This window comes from Ranitomeya variabilis, chromosome 1 (assembly GCF_051348905.1).
Source record: "Ranitomeya variabilis isolate aRanVar5 chromosome 1, aRanVar5.hap1, whole genome shotgun sequence".
NCBI lineage: Eukaryota > Metazoa > Chordata > Amphibia > Anura > Dendrobatidae > Ranitomeya > Ranitomeya variabilis.
In genome coordinates this window covers 969,893,355-969,905,386 of record NC_135232.1, presented here as the reverse complement: position 1 = coordinate 969,905,386, position 12,032 = coordinate 969,893,355, and the positions used below count along the sequence as shown (strand labels likewise).

Genomic DNA, 12,032 nt, shown 5'->3' with positions numbered 1-12,032 from the left:
TGCATTACGTCCTGACTCCTGAAATGACTTTTCTGATGATATGAGCAGTGCAGGCAACTGCCGCCCATTTACTTTCTTGCAAGGAACAAATACCGTAGATCATCCAACTTGGTGACAAGGTTTGTTGCGAATCCATTAATCCCAGAGTAAGGCAATACTTTGATAGACTGATTAAAAAGGTTTACGGGTAACAAAAAAAAAAAGTTTCCCAAACTAATGCTGATAATATGTAAACTGTATATGAATTGCTAATATCACAGGTTACGTATAACTCACATATTTTCGCTATTATTGCTAATTAGTCATAAAATGGTCTCTGACCTTTAAACAAAATGTAAGATTGAAATATTTTTCTTCAACACAAGCAAGTGATGACATATTCTGAGAACAGCTGAGATCCATAATTGGGAAAGATAATTATGCTCACCCTTAATCGGATTTCCTGTAACCTCCACAATAGCACTACTAGGTCGGACCATCCTCCCCACGACCTCCTGAGGACAGTGTGGCCATCTCCATATGCCTTCTTCAGTAATTTTACAGGACTGGAAAACACTCTTAGAAAAACATGCAAAAATAGTGATGCACGAAACTCTGTGCAGTCATTGAAGTTACAGGAAAATATTTTTCCTATACCCAGGGCTGCCACTCTTAGAAAAACTCATCTTTGCCACGTCCTTACCAATCTGATATTAACAGTTCCTATCAAACACCAGATCACATATATAGCCAGCAGCTTTTGTTTTGGCCTAAAGAATTTTTAATCCACCACCACGACAACATAGACTCTTTTGGACAGGCCCTACTCTACTCTAACCTATTAAACATTTCTTAGGTTAGGTTGGATTGCCCCCAAGGGCTAGGGGAACTCGGTACCGGGCCCTTCGGTTCTCAAGGGGAATGTCACGGTGGCTGACCCGGTCCGTGGCCCTCGGGAGGTCCGTTGTAAAAGGGAAAGGACTTTAAAGGGGAAATGTTCATGACGCCACCTGTGGTATTCGGTCAGGGTGACCGACGCTGCTTAGGGGTCCGCTGGGGTGATGTTATGGCAGCTAGATAGTATACCTTCCCACAGGTGAAGTGGGTCCCCAGGGCTTCCCAGTGTGTGGATGGTGGATGGTGCGAGGCGCAGTGAAGAACGAGGACACAAGGTTGCAGTCTCTTTACCTTTTTACTGAAGGCTTTAGAATCCGCAGTCCAGAGCACCAGATCACGGGGCAGGCAGAGTCCAGGTGGAAATCAGTAGCCTTCCTCTAGCGCCTGGATGTTGTAGTACCTTACTGCTGAGCTTCTCATAAGGTCCTCACAACTGTTGTAGATGTTATGTCTCTCTCTCTGTCCCCCAGATAGATAGGAACAAACCCGTATGACTGATGGCCTGAGGCTTTTTACAGGGACTCTAGCACGCCCCAGCCCCCAAAAGTTGCCACCGTGCCTCTTGGGTATAGGTCGGGCAGGTAACGTGGAATTAGGTGTCCTGCCGGTCTCTGGAGCAAGGCATAGAGACGGTTGCTCCCTCGGTGTTCCGGCTACCGAGTCCTGCGCCTCAGAAGGAGGCAGCCTGTGTAGGGCAGAACTACTTCTGGTTTCCTCTCCTTTCGCTATGACTTCGTTTCTCACCCCCTACAATACAATTCGCTGTTCGTGTCTCTTTCTTAGGATGCTGCCGCACATGGGGCAGGCGCAGCTCCGTGGCCTTTTGTCTAGGCCTCTGACAGGATCCCCCCCTGTCAGGGACCACTCTGTCGGCAACTGCTTGATGTCCCTCCTTCCTCTCTGTCTGCCTGACAGGTACTGACTGAGTGAAGCCCAGCCAGCTTCTGACTAACTTCCTATCCAGACCACCAGTTTTACCTAATTGTGAAGAGTGCCCTAATAAATAAAAGCATAGCTTCCCCTGGTGGACTGGACTGTGAAGTGTGTTGTATGGTTTGTGATACCTGGTAAAGAGATCTCCTTTATTGCCTTCGGACGTAACATCACTCCCCCTGGTGGAAGAATGACATTACTGCAACGACCAGGACCCTGGGGCGCAGCGGAGTCACATATATTTGTTAGAATAACCATTAATACCACATAAAAAGAACAAATACCGTCACACCAATCCCAGACCACATATTACCATGGCATAGGGACCGAATACTACCCCATCCAAAGAAAAAACACCTCCACACCAGGACCAGACCACATATTACCATGGCATAGTGACTGAATAATACCACATTCAGGGAGCAAATACCACCACACCATGACCAGACCATATATTACCACCACATAGTGACTGAATACTATAATACTTATCATTAATAAAAAATAAATACAATACTAATGCCATTATACACAGGAGCTCTGTATATAGTGTCAGTGAACAGATAATACAGCTCTGGCAAAAATTAAGAGACCACAACATCAAACCCTGTCATGGGCAGCCCTATCTCCAGATCTGAACCCCATTGAAAACCTCTGGAATGTAATCAAGAGGATGATGGATAGCCACAAGCCACCAGACAAAGAAGAACAGCTTAAATTTTTGTACCAGAAGCAGTGTGAAAGACTGGCGGAAAGAATGCCAAGATGCATGAAAGCTGTGATTAAAAATCATGGTTATTCCACAAAATATTGATTTCTGAACTCTTCCTGAGTTAAAACATTAGCATTGTTGTTTCTAAATGATTATGAACTTCTTTTCTTTGAATTATTTGAGGTCTGAAAATGCTGTTTTTCTTTTAATTTTGACCATTTCTCCCTTTCAGAAAAAAAATACAAACTTTATTGCTTGGAAATTCGGAGACATGTTGTCAGAAGTTTATTGACTAAAAGAACAATTTATATTTTACTCAAAAATATACCTATAAAGAGAAATCAGACAAACTTAACATTTTGCAGTGGTCTTTTAATTTTTGCCAGAGCTGTACAGTGATCACCAATGACATTATACACAGAAGCTCTGTATATAGTGTACAGGTAGTACAGTGATCACCAGTGAGATTATACACAGGAGCTCTGTATATAGTGTCAGTTTACAGGTAATACAGGGATTACCAGTGACATTATACACAGGAGCTCTGTATTTAGTGTCAGTGTACAGGTGAATCAGTGATCACCAGTGACAATATACACAGGAGCTTTGTATGTAGATGAGTCGCCCGCCAGGGCCGTGGGGTACTCGGTACTGGGTCCGGTGGTGTTCACAGGGGAATGTCACGGTGGCTGCGACCCGGTCCGTGGTCCTGGGCGCCCATGTAAAAGGGAAAGGTCTTTAAAGGGAATAAAGTTTATGTTCGTGACGCCACCTGTGGTATTCGGTCAGGGTGACTGACGCTGCTTTAAAGGGTCCGCTGGGGTGATGTTATGGCAGCTAGATGGTATACCTTCCCACAGGTGAAGTATATCCCCAGGGTTTCCCAATGTGTAGATGGAAGAATGGTGAGAGGTGCGGTAAGGAACGAGGACACAGGTTTGCAGTCTCTTTACCTCGTTTACTGAAGACTTCAGCAGCCACAGTCCAGGGCACTGGATCACAGGGCAGGTAGGGTCCGGCCGGTTTGGTGGCAAGTCCAGAGTCCCCTCGTCCAGGTGGAAATCAATAGCCTTACTTTGCGCTGTAGTGGTGTAGTCCCTTACTGCTAAGCCTCTCGTAAGGTCCTCACAGATGTGGTGTCTCTCTCTCTGCCCCCCGTATAGGATAGGACAAAACCCATATGACTGGTGACTTGAGCCTGTTTATAGGGTCTCTTAGATGACCCGGCTCTGTGGGGTGTCACCGTGCCTCCTGGATATTAGGTCGGACAGGGAACTTGCAGTTCAGCTGTCCTGCCGGTCTCGGATGTAAGGCGTAGAGGTCCTTACAACCTCAGTGTTCCGGCTACCGGTATTCTGCGCCTCAGAAGGAGGCAGCCTGATCGGGGCTGGTCCCCTTCTGGTATTCTCTCCTGTGCTTTGCTTTCCTGCATGCTCACTGCAATGTATTCAGCTTTCTATGTGTTTTTTTCTGGGAGCTGCAGCTCTTAGGGCATGCACAGCTCCGTGAACCCTCTATCCTCCTTAGACGGCTGTCTGGAACTGACTACCTCTCCCTACAGACTACCAGTTATATATATATGGGGAGTCACCTAGTAAATAGGATCAAAAGCTCCCCCTGGTGGCCTGGAGTGTGAATATGTTGCATGCTTGTGGTACCTGGCGACAGTTATCCTTTCTTGCCTCCAAATGTAACCTCACTCTCCCCATGAGGAAAGCGACATTACTGTGATGACCAGGACCCTGGGGCGCCACATATATAGTGAACAGGTAATACAGTGATCACCAGTGACATTATACACAGGAGCTCTGTATATAGTGTCAGTGTACAGATAATTCAGTGATCACCAGTGACAATATACACAGGAGCTCTGTATAAAGTATATAGTGTCAGCGTACAGGTAACACACTGACTCACCAGTGACGTCTCTAGCTGAAGTCCTTCATCTTTGCTTTTCTTTTTCATGCAACACAGAGCGCCATCATTTCCTCCAGCCAGGACTCATCTCTGCATAAAGTAATATAGTTACTTAGAGCACTGCTTCCAGAGCACATCCCCCACTTTTTCTCTTTATTCTACACTACACAGCTGAACACAGACGTGCACCCACCATCTATATATATAATTGTCTAAGGGTTTTTCCGTCTGTCTGTCTGTCTGTCTTTCTGTCTGTCTGTCCTGGAAATCCCGCGTCTCTGATTGGTCAAGGCCGCCAGGCCTCGACCAATCAGCGACGGGCACAGCATGGCACAGCATGGCGACGATGATGTCATAATGGAAATCCCACGTCTCTGATTGGTCGAGGCCGCCAGGCCTCGACCAATCAGCAACGGGCACAGTATCGACATAGATGTCATAATGGTTGCCATGGCGACGATGATGTCATAAAGGTTGCCTCGACCAATCAGCGACGGGCACAGTCTGCCGCGAATTCTGGAATCATCATTGTCCATATACTACGGGGACATGCATGTTCTAGAATACCCGATGCGTTAGAATCGGGCCACAATCTAGTTAATATATAATTAGTTATTATGCAATCCACCATTCCAAATATAAATTATAATCCACCACTGCGCCCCCACCAACTATAAATAGCCATTTTCCCACCCACTATATACCTTAATTAGCCCTGTACTTGTTCCCTCAATTCACTACCAGTCACTACATCCTCAATGCCCCCACTATGTGCCTCCCGCTCCACTGATTCATTATATTTACATGCCCCTTCTACCCCAATTCATTGTCATGTCTTCTGTCTCTCCCACCCCACCCTCTATTCATTATCAACTGCTCTCCCCCCATATTCAATACACCATTTACCCCCACCACCCTCAAAATTCAGCATTATTTGCTCTCCCCCAGGACCTCATTTGCTCTCCCCATCCCCCACCTTCATTTAAATTGCTGTCCCCTATCCCTCACACACAAATCATCATTTGCAGTCCCCCATCCGCACCTCACTTTATCTTTTGGAGTCGCCCTCCCCCTCACTTCATCATTTGCTGTCCTCCTTCCCCCTCTCTTCATCAATTGCAGTCCCCCTTCCACCCTCACTTCATCATTCACTGTTCCTATCCCCCTAACTTCATCATTTGCAGTCCCCTGATCTACCCCACTTCATCATGTACAGTTCCCCTCTGTTCATCATGTGCAGTCCCCCTCCTCCCACTTCATCACGTGCAGTCCCCATCCCCTCCCTCACATCATCATTTTCCGCCCCTCCGTCATTTGTAGCACCCCCTCTTTCATTTGCAGCCCCCTTCCACCATTTGCAGCCCCCTCCATCATTTGCAGCCCCCTCCATCATTTGCACAGCCCCCCTCCATCATTTGCAGCACCCCTCCATCATTTGCAGCCCCTTCATCATTTGCAGCACCCCTCCATTATTTGCAGTCCCCTTCATCATTTGCAGCCCCCTCCATCATTTGCAGCACCCCTCCATCATTTGCAGTCCCCTTCATCATTTGCAGCCCCCCTCCATCATTTGCAGCCCCCCTCCATAATTTGTAGCCCACCACCATCATTTGCAGGCTCTTCCATTATTTGCAACCCCTTTATCATTTGAAACCCCCTTCATCATTTTCAGCCCCTCCATCATTTGCAGCCCCATTCCATCATTTGCAGCCCCCTTCATCATTTGCAGCCCTCTCCATCATTTGCAGCCCCCACCATCATTTGCAGGCTCTTCCATTATTTTCAACCCCTTTATCATTTGAAACCCCCTTCGTCATTTTCAGCCCCTCCATCATTTGCAGCCCCATTCCATCATTTGCAGCCCCCTTGATCATTTGCAGCCCTCTCCATCATTTGCAGCCCCCTTCACCATTTGCAGCCCCTCCATCATGTGCAGCCCCACTTCATCATGTGCATCCCCCTTTATCATGTGCAGTCCCCCCTCATCCCCTCCTCACGCATTTAATTCATTTTGTAAAGAAAAAAACAACCTTTTACATATTTATCTTATAAGCGATCCCCAGCAGGCACAGCTCCGCTTATGGTCACAGTGTCCTCGTACATGTTGGTGCGTACGCGATGACGTCATCGCATATGCACCAACACCTGACCAGAAGTCCACGAAGGGAGGAGGGAGTTGGAGCTGCGCAGCCGTCAAAGTAAGATCGCCATGCACAGCTCCGAGAAAGCTCCCGGGCCCGACACCGATGTGTGCGCCGGTAAGCAGAAGCCCAAGAGGTGGGGCTCTGCGGGCACCCATGTGTGCCACTGCTCATTGGGCCCCATACAGCAGTAAGGGCAGTCATGCCCTGATGGCAGCTCTGCCTATACCCCTACATTAGCACCACATGGAGGAGTTGCAAGAAAAAAAGGAAAACTGCAGACAAGAAAAGCAAACCTAGGTATTCTGGTTCCCAGACTGAAAAAAAAAAATGTTTGTTGCCTCATCTTATACATGGCTTAAGCGGTCTGAGTAATTGTAGTGTGACCGCTCATATGAGTTTTGCACACTTACAGTCACATGCCATAAAGCTACAATTCCTAATTCTCTGAATGTTCAGTTAAAAACTACAACCCCTTCTTCATTAAAGGAAGCAGGAAAGAAGCTAGTTGGCACGTGACCATAAGTATGAAAATCGCCTATGTGAGGTCATGTGATGTCCACTGGAACTAGCAAGCAGGCCTAAACCCTGACAGTGAGTATATTGCACACAGGATTGGGCATGCTACAATCCTGAAATTTATATTTAAAGGCTTTGTCCAGGTTTGTGACTGCAGACTTCTTAATTTTCACAGTGCACGCACTGCATACTGTGTCACACATTTCCACATTCCCATACTGTTTCTTCACACAGTTCTCCCTCACCATACTGTCTCCTCACACATTTCACCACCCCCACTTCTCAAACCGTCTCATCACACATTCCACCACTACACTACCCATACTGTCTCCTCACACATTTCCGCCTCCCCATATGCCTCCTTACATAATCCTCCAGCTCTGCTCCTCATACTGTTTCCTCACAAATTGAACCCAGCTCCATTTTCCTCACACATTTTCCCTCTCCCCATACTGTCTCCTCACACATGTCCCTTTCCCATACTGTCTCTCCACACAATTCCCCTACCCATATAGTCTCCTTATATCCCCTCAAACTGTTCCCTCTCAAGAGTTAGCATGACATTAAAACTCCAGTTTCTTCAGCTCCTTTAGAGTGCTTACCATAATGACACTGTTACGCATGTGTTTGTGGAACCACTGTGCCACGGTCCAGTAAGAGCTCGGAGGGCTCTAAACAAACACATGGTTCTTCACTAGAGCCCATGATGATGTGGTTAGACTTGAACCCAGGTGGTTACCAGGTGCTACTCAAGATCGGATCCCAGAGTCATGGCAGCTGACCCCTTAAGGGACAGAAAGCAGGACCAGCCTGATGTCAGGTGACATCAAACCAAGAGGTTAGTAATGGAGAGGCGTCTATAAAATTCCCCTATTATTAGCCCTATAGTGATATTGTATAGAAGCACACACCCAGAACAAAGTCCTTTAATTGAAATAGTGACACAGACTTCTTTAATGACTCTAAATTAAACCAAACCAGCTATACTCACCTCAATCCCAAATCCACTAAAGACAATGTCCCCTGTAAAATAATTAAAATAATAAACAACTATATTCCTTACCTGTCTGACAAGAAGATAATCCAATTGTCCTGCGACACGTCAAGCACTGCTGCATCTAGATGGCAGGCTGAATTGTTGCATGATTTAAGTATCCAACATGTCATCCAGCAGAGACACTGAGCTGCATGTGCTTGCTCAGCGACTCGCGATGACTTGGTAAAGTTGAGCGCAGATCATATCCAATGAACTCCTTTCACCTCACTGACGTCACCATGAGCGTGACAAAGGTCTCATGCTCGTGGTGCCGTCAGAAAGGTGAAAGGCATACACCGCGAGTCAGCTTAGTGTCTCTGCTGGATGGCAGGCTGTATTATTATTATTATTTATTTATATAGCACCATTAATTCCATGATACTCTACATGAGAAAGGGGTTACGTACAGAGTTATAGATATCATTTACAGTAAACAAATTTACAATGACAGACTGGTACAGAGGGGAGAGGACCCTGTCCTTGCGGACTTACATTCTATGTCTATATATTACATGTATAATCTCATTATGGAACAATGCAGCCTGTCAGCCAGATGTAGTAGAGCTAGATGTGTTGCGGGACAAATGATTATCTTCTCGGCTGACAAGTGATGGATATGGTTGCTTATTATTTTAATTCTGTTACAGGAGACATTGGCTTCAGCGGATTGAGCATTGACTTGAGTATACATGTTTTTGGTAAATGTAGGTTCATTAAAGGAGTCTGTGTGATTATTTAAATAAATTGATTTTATTCACGGTGTGTATTTTTTATAATATCACTATGGGGTTAATAATGTGGATGCCAACTGATGATACAATGGTGACATCAACCCCAATACTATCACCCCACTTGCCATCACACCAGAGCAAGTGGGAAGAGCGAGGCTAAGTGCCATAATTGGCAAATCTTATTTATGTACCATTTCTGGAGCAGCTAAGAGATGAAAGTCTTAGGCTGCCATCACACTAGCAGTATTTGGTCAGTATTTTACATCAGTATTTGTAAGCCAAAACCAGGAGTGGGTGATAAATGCAGAAGTTGTGCATATGTTTCTATCATACTTTTCCTCTAATTGTTCCACTCCTGGTTTTGGCTTTCAAATACTGATGTAAAATACTGACCAAATACTGCTAGTGTGACGGCAGCCTTAGTCTGAGAGGGGGCTAATATCCATGGCCCCTTCCTAGGCTATTAATATCAGCCTGCAGCTGTGTGCTTAGCCATTGCTGGTTACTAATTATAGGCTGAACCTTTGTCATTTTTTGGGGGGGTCCCCCATTTTAATAATGAGGAAAGGCTAAATATACATCTGTGAGCTGATATTAATAACCTGAGAAGCTCCATGTGTATTACCCCCTTCCCTGGCTATAAATACCTGCCCCCATCTGTCCCATTTCCCTCTGCTATTTAATAAAATGTTTGGGGATCCTTTTTTCCCCCAATAGCAATTTATTTACTAAAAAAAAGTTCAGTAAACTACCTGTTGTGAATTTGCTTTTTGCTCCCTCTAGTGGTTACTAGTTTTTTGACTCTGGTTTTTCTGTCATTCCTTTTATCCGCACCTGGGTCGTTAGTTAGGGGTGTTGCTATATAAGCTCCCTGGACCTTCAGTTCAATGCCTGGCAACGTAGTTATCAGAGCTAGTCTGCTGTGCTCTTGTCTACTGATCCTGGTTCCAGTTATATCAGCTAAGTCTGCCTTTTGCTTTTTGCTATTTGTTTTGGTTTTGTATTTTTGTCCAGCTTGTTCCAAATCTATATCCTGACCTTTGCTGGAAGCTCTAGGGGGCTGGTGTTCTCCCCCCGGACCGTTAGACGGTTCGGGGGTTCTTGAATTTCCAGTGTGGATTTTGATAGGGTTTTTGTTGACCATATAAGTTACCTTTCTTTATTCTGCTATCAGTAAGCGGGCCTCTCTGTGCTAAACCTGGTTCATTTCTGTGTTTGTCATTTCCTCTTACCTCACCGTCATTATTTGTGGGGGGCTTCTATCCAGCTTTGGGGTCCCCTTCTCTGGAGGCAAGAAAGGTCTTTGTTTTCCTCTACTAGGGGTAGCTAGATTCTCCGGCTGGCGCGTGTCATCTAGAATCAACGTAGGAATGATCCCCGGCTACTTCTAGTGTTGGCGTTAGGAGTAGATATATGGTCAACCCAGTTACCACTGCCCTATGAGCTGGATTTTTGTATTCTGCAGACTTCCACGTTCCTCTGAGACCCTCGCCATTGGGGTCATAACAGTTTGCCAGGCCAGTATTAAATGTTTAATGCATTGCAGAAGAGGGATTATAAGAAAGAAGATTCTGAGTTTTTTTTTTCTCCTTCCCCTTTACCTCAGAGTGGCTATGCTTGCTGCAGACATGAATGTCCAGACCTTGATTACAAGTGTGGACCAGCTGGCTACTCGTGTGCAGGGCATACAAGACTATGTTATCAGAAATCCTAGGTCAGAACCTAAAATACCGATTCCTGAACTGTTTTCCGGAGACAGGTTTAAGTTTAGGAATTTCGTGAATAATTGTAAATTGTTTTTGTCCCTGAGACCCTGTTCATCAGGAGATTCTGCTCAGCAAGTAAAAATTGTTATTTCGTTCTTACGGGGCGACCCTCAGGATTGGGCTTTTTCGCTGGCGCCAGGAGATCCGGCATTGGCTGATCTTGATGCGTTTTTTCTGGCGCTCGGTTTACTTTATGAGGAACCCAATCTTGAGATTCAGGCAGAAAAGGCCTTGCTGTCTATGTCTCAGGGGCAGGACGAGGCTGAAGTGTATTGCCAAAAATTTCGGAAATGGTCCGTGCTGACACATTGGAACGAGTGTGCACTGGCCGCTAATTTTAGAAATGGCCTTTCTGAAGCCATTAAGAATGTTATGGTGGGTTTTCCCATTCCCACAGGTCTGAATGATACTATGGCACTGGCTATTCAAATTGACCGGCGGTTGCGGGAGCGCAAAACCGCAAATTCCCTCATGGTGTTGTCTGAACAGACACCTAATTCGGTGCAATGTGATAGAAAAACCGCAAATTCCCTCATGGTGTTGTCTGAACAGACACCTGATTTAATGCAATGTGATAGAATCCTGACTAGAAATGAGCGGAAAATTCATAGACGCCGGAATGGCTTGTGCTACTACTGTGGTGATTCTACACATGTTATCTCAGCATGCTCTAAACGTATAGCTAAGGTTGTTAGTCCTGTCACCGTTGGTAATTTGCAACCTAAATTTATTCTGTCTGTAACTTTGATTTGCTCACTGTCATCTTATCCTGTCATGGCGTTTGTAGATTCAGGTGCTGCCCTGAGTCTCATGGATCTCTCATTTGCTAAGCGCTGTGGATTTACTCTTGAACCATTAGAAAATCCTATTCCTCTTAGGGGTATTGATGCTACACCATTGGCAGCAAATAAACCGCAGTATTGGACTCAGGTTACCATGTGCATGACTCCTGAACACCGCGAGGTGATACGTTTCCTGGTTTTACATAAAATGCATGATTTGGTCGTTTTAGGGCTGCCATGGTTACAGACCCATAATCCAGTCCTGGACTGGAAGGCTATGTCAGTCTCAAGTTGGGGCTGTCGTGGTATTCATGAGGATTCCCTGCCTGTGTCTATTGCTTCTTCTACGCCTTCGGAAGTTCCGGAGTATTTGTCTGATTATCAGGATGTCTTCAGTGAGTCTGAGTCCAGTGCACTGCCTCCTCATAGGGACTGTGACTGTGCTATAGATTTGATCCCAGGCAGTAAATTTCCTAAGGGAAGACTGTTTAATCTGTCGGTACCTGAACATACCGCTATGCGTTCATATATCAAGGAGTCTCTGGAAAAAGGACATATTCGTCCGTCTTCTTCCCCTCTTGGTGCGGGATTCTTTTTTGTGGCAAAAAAGGACGGATCT

General features: G+C 45.6%; 1 protein-coding gene and 1 long non-coding RNA gene across 2 annotated transcripts in view; one reads left to right on the top strand and one right to left on the bottom strand.

Moving 5' to 3' along the window:
* The window catches only part of LOC143792882 (uncharacterized), a 96,940-nt gene extending 92,412 nt beyond the window's left edge, over positions 1 to 4,528 (bottom strand). The window contains exon 1 of the long non-coding RNA XR_013219982.1: positions 4,439 to 4,528. This is a non-coding gene — a long non-coding RNA (uncharacterized LOC143792882). The remainder of the gene's footprint in view (positions 1 to 4,438) is intronic.
* The window catches only part of TMEM154 (transmembrane protein 154), an 81,617-nt gene that overhangs the window by 615 nt on the left and 68,970 nt on the right, over positions 1 to 12,032 (top strand). The window lies entirely within an intron of this gene.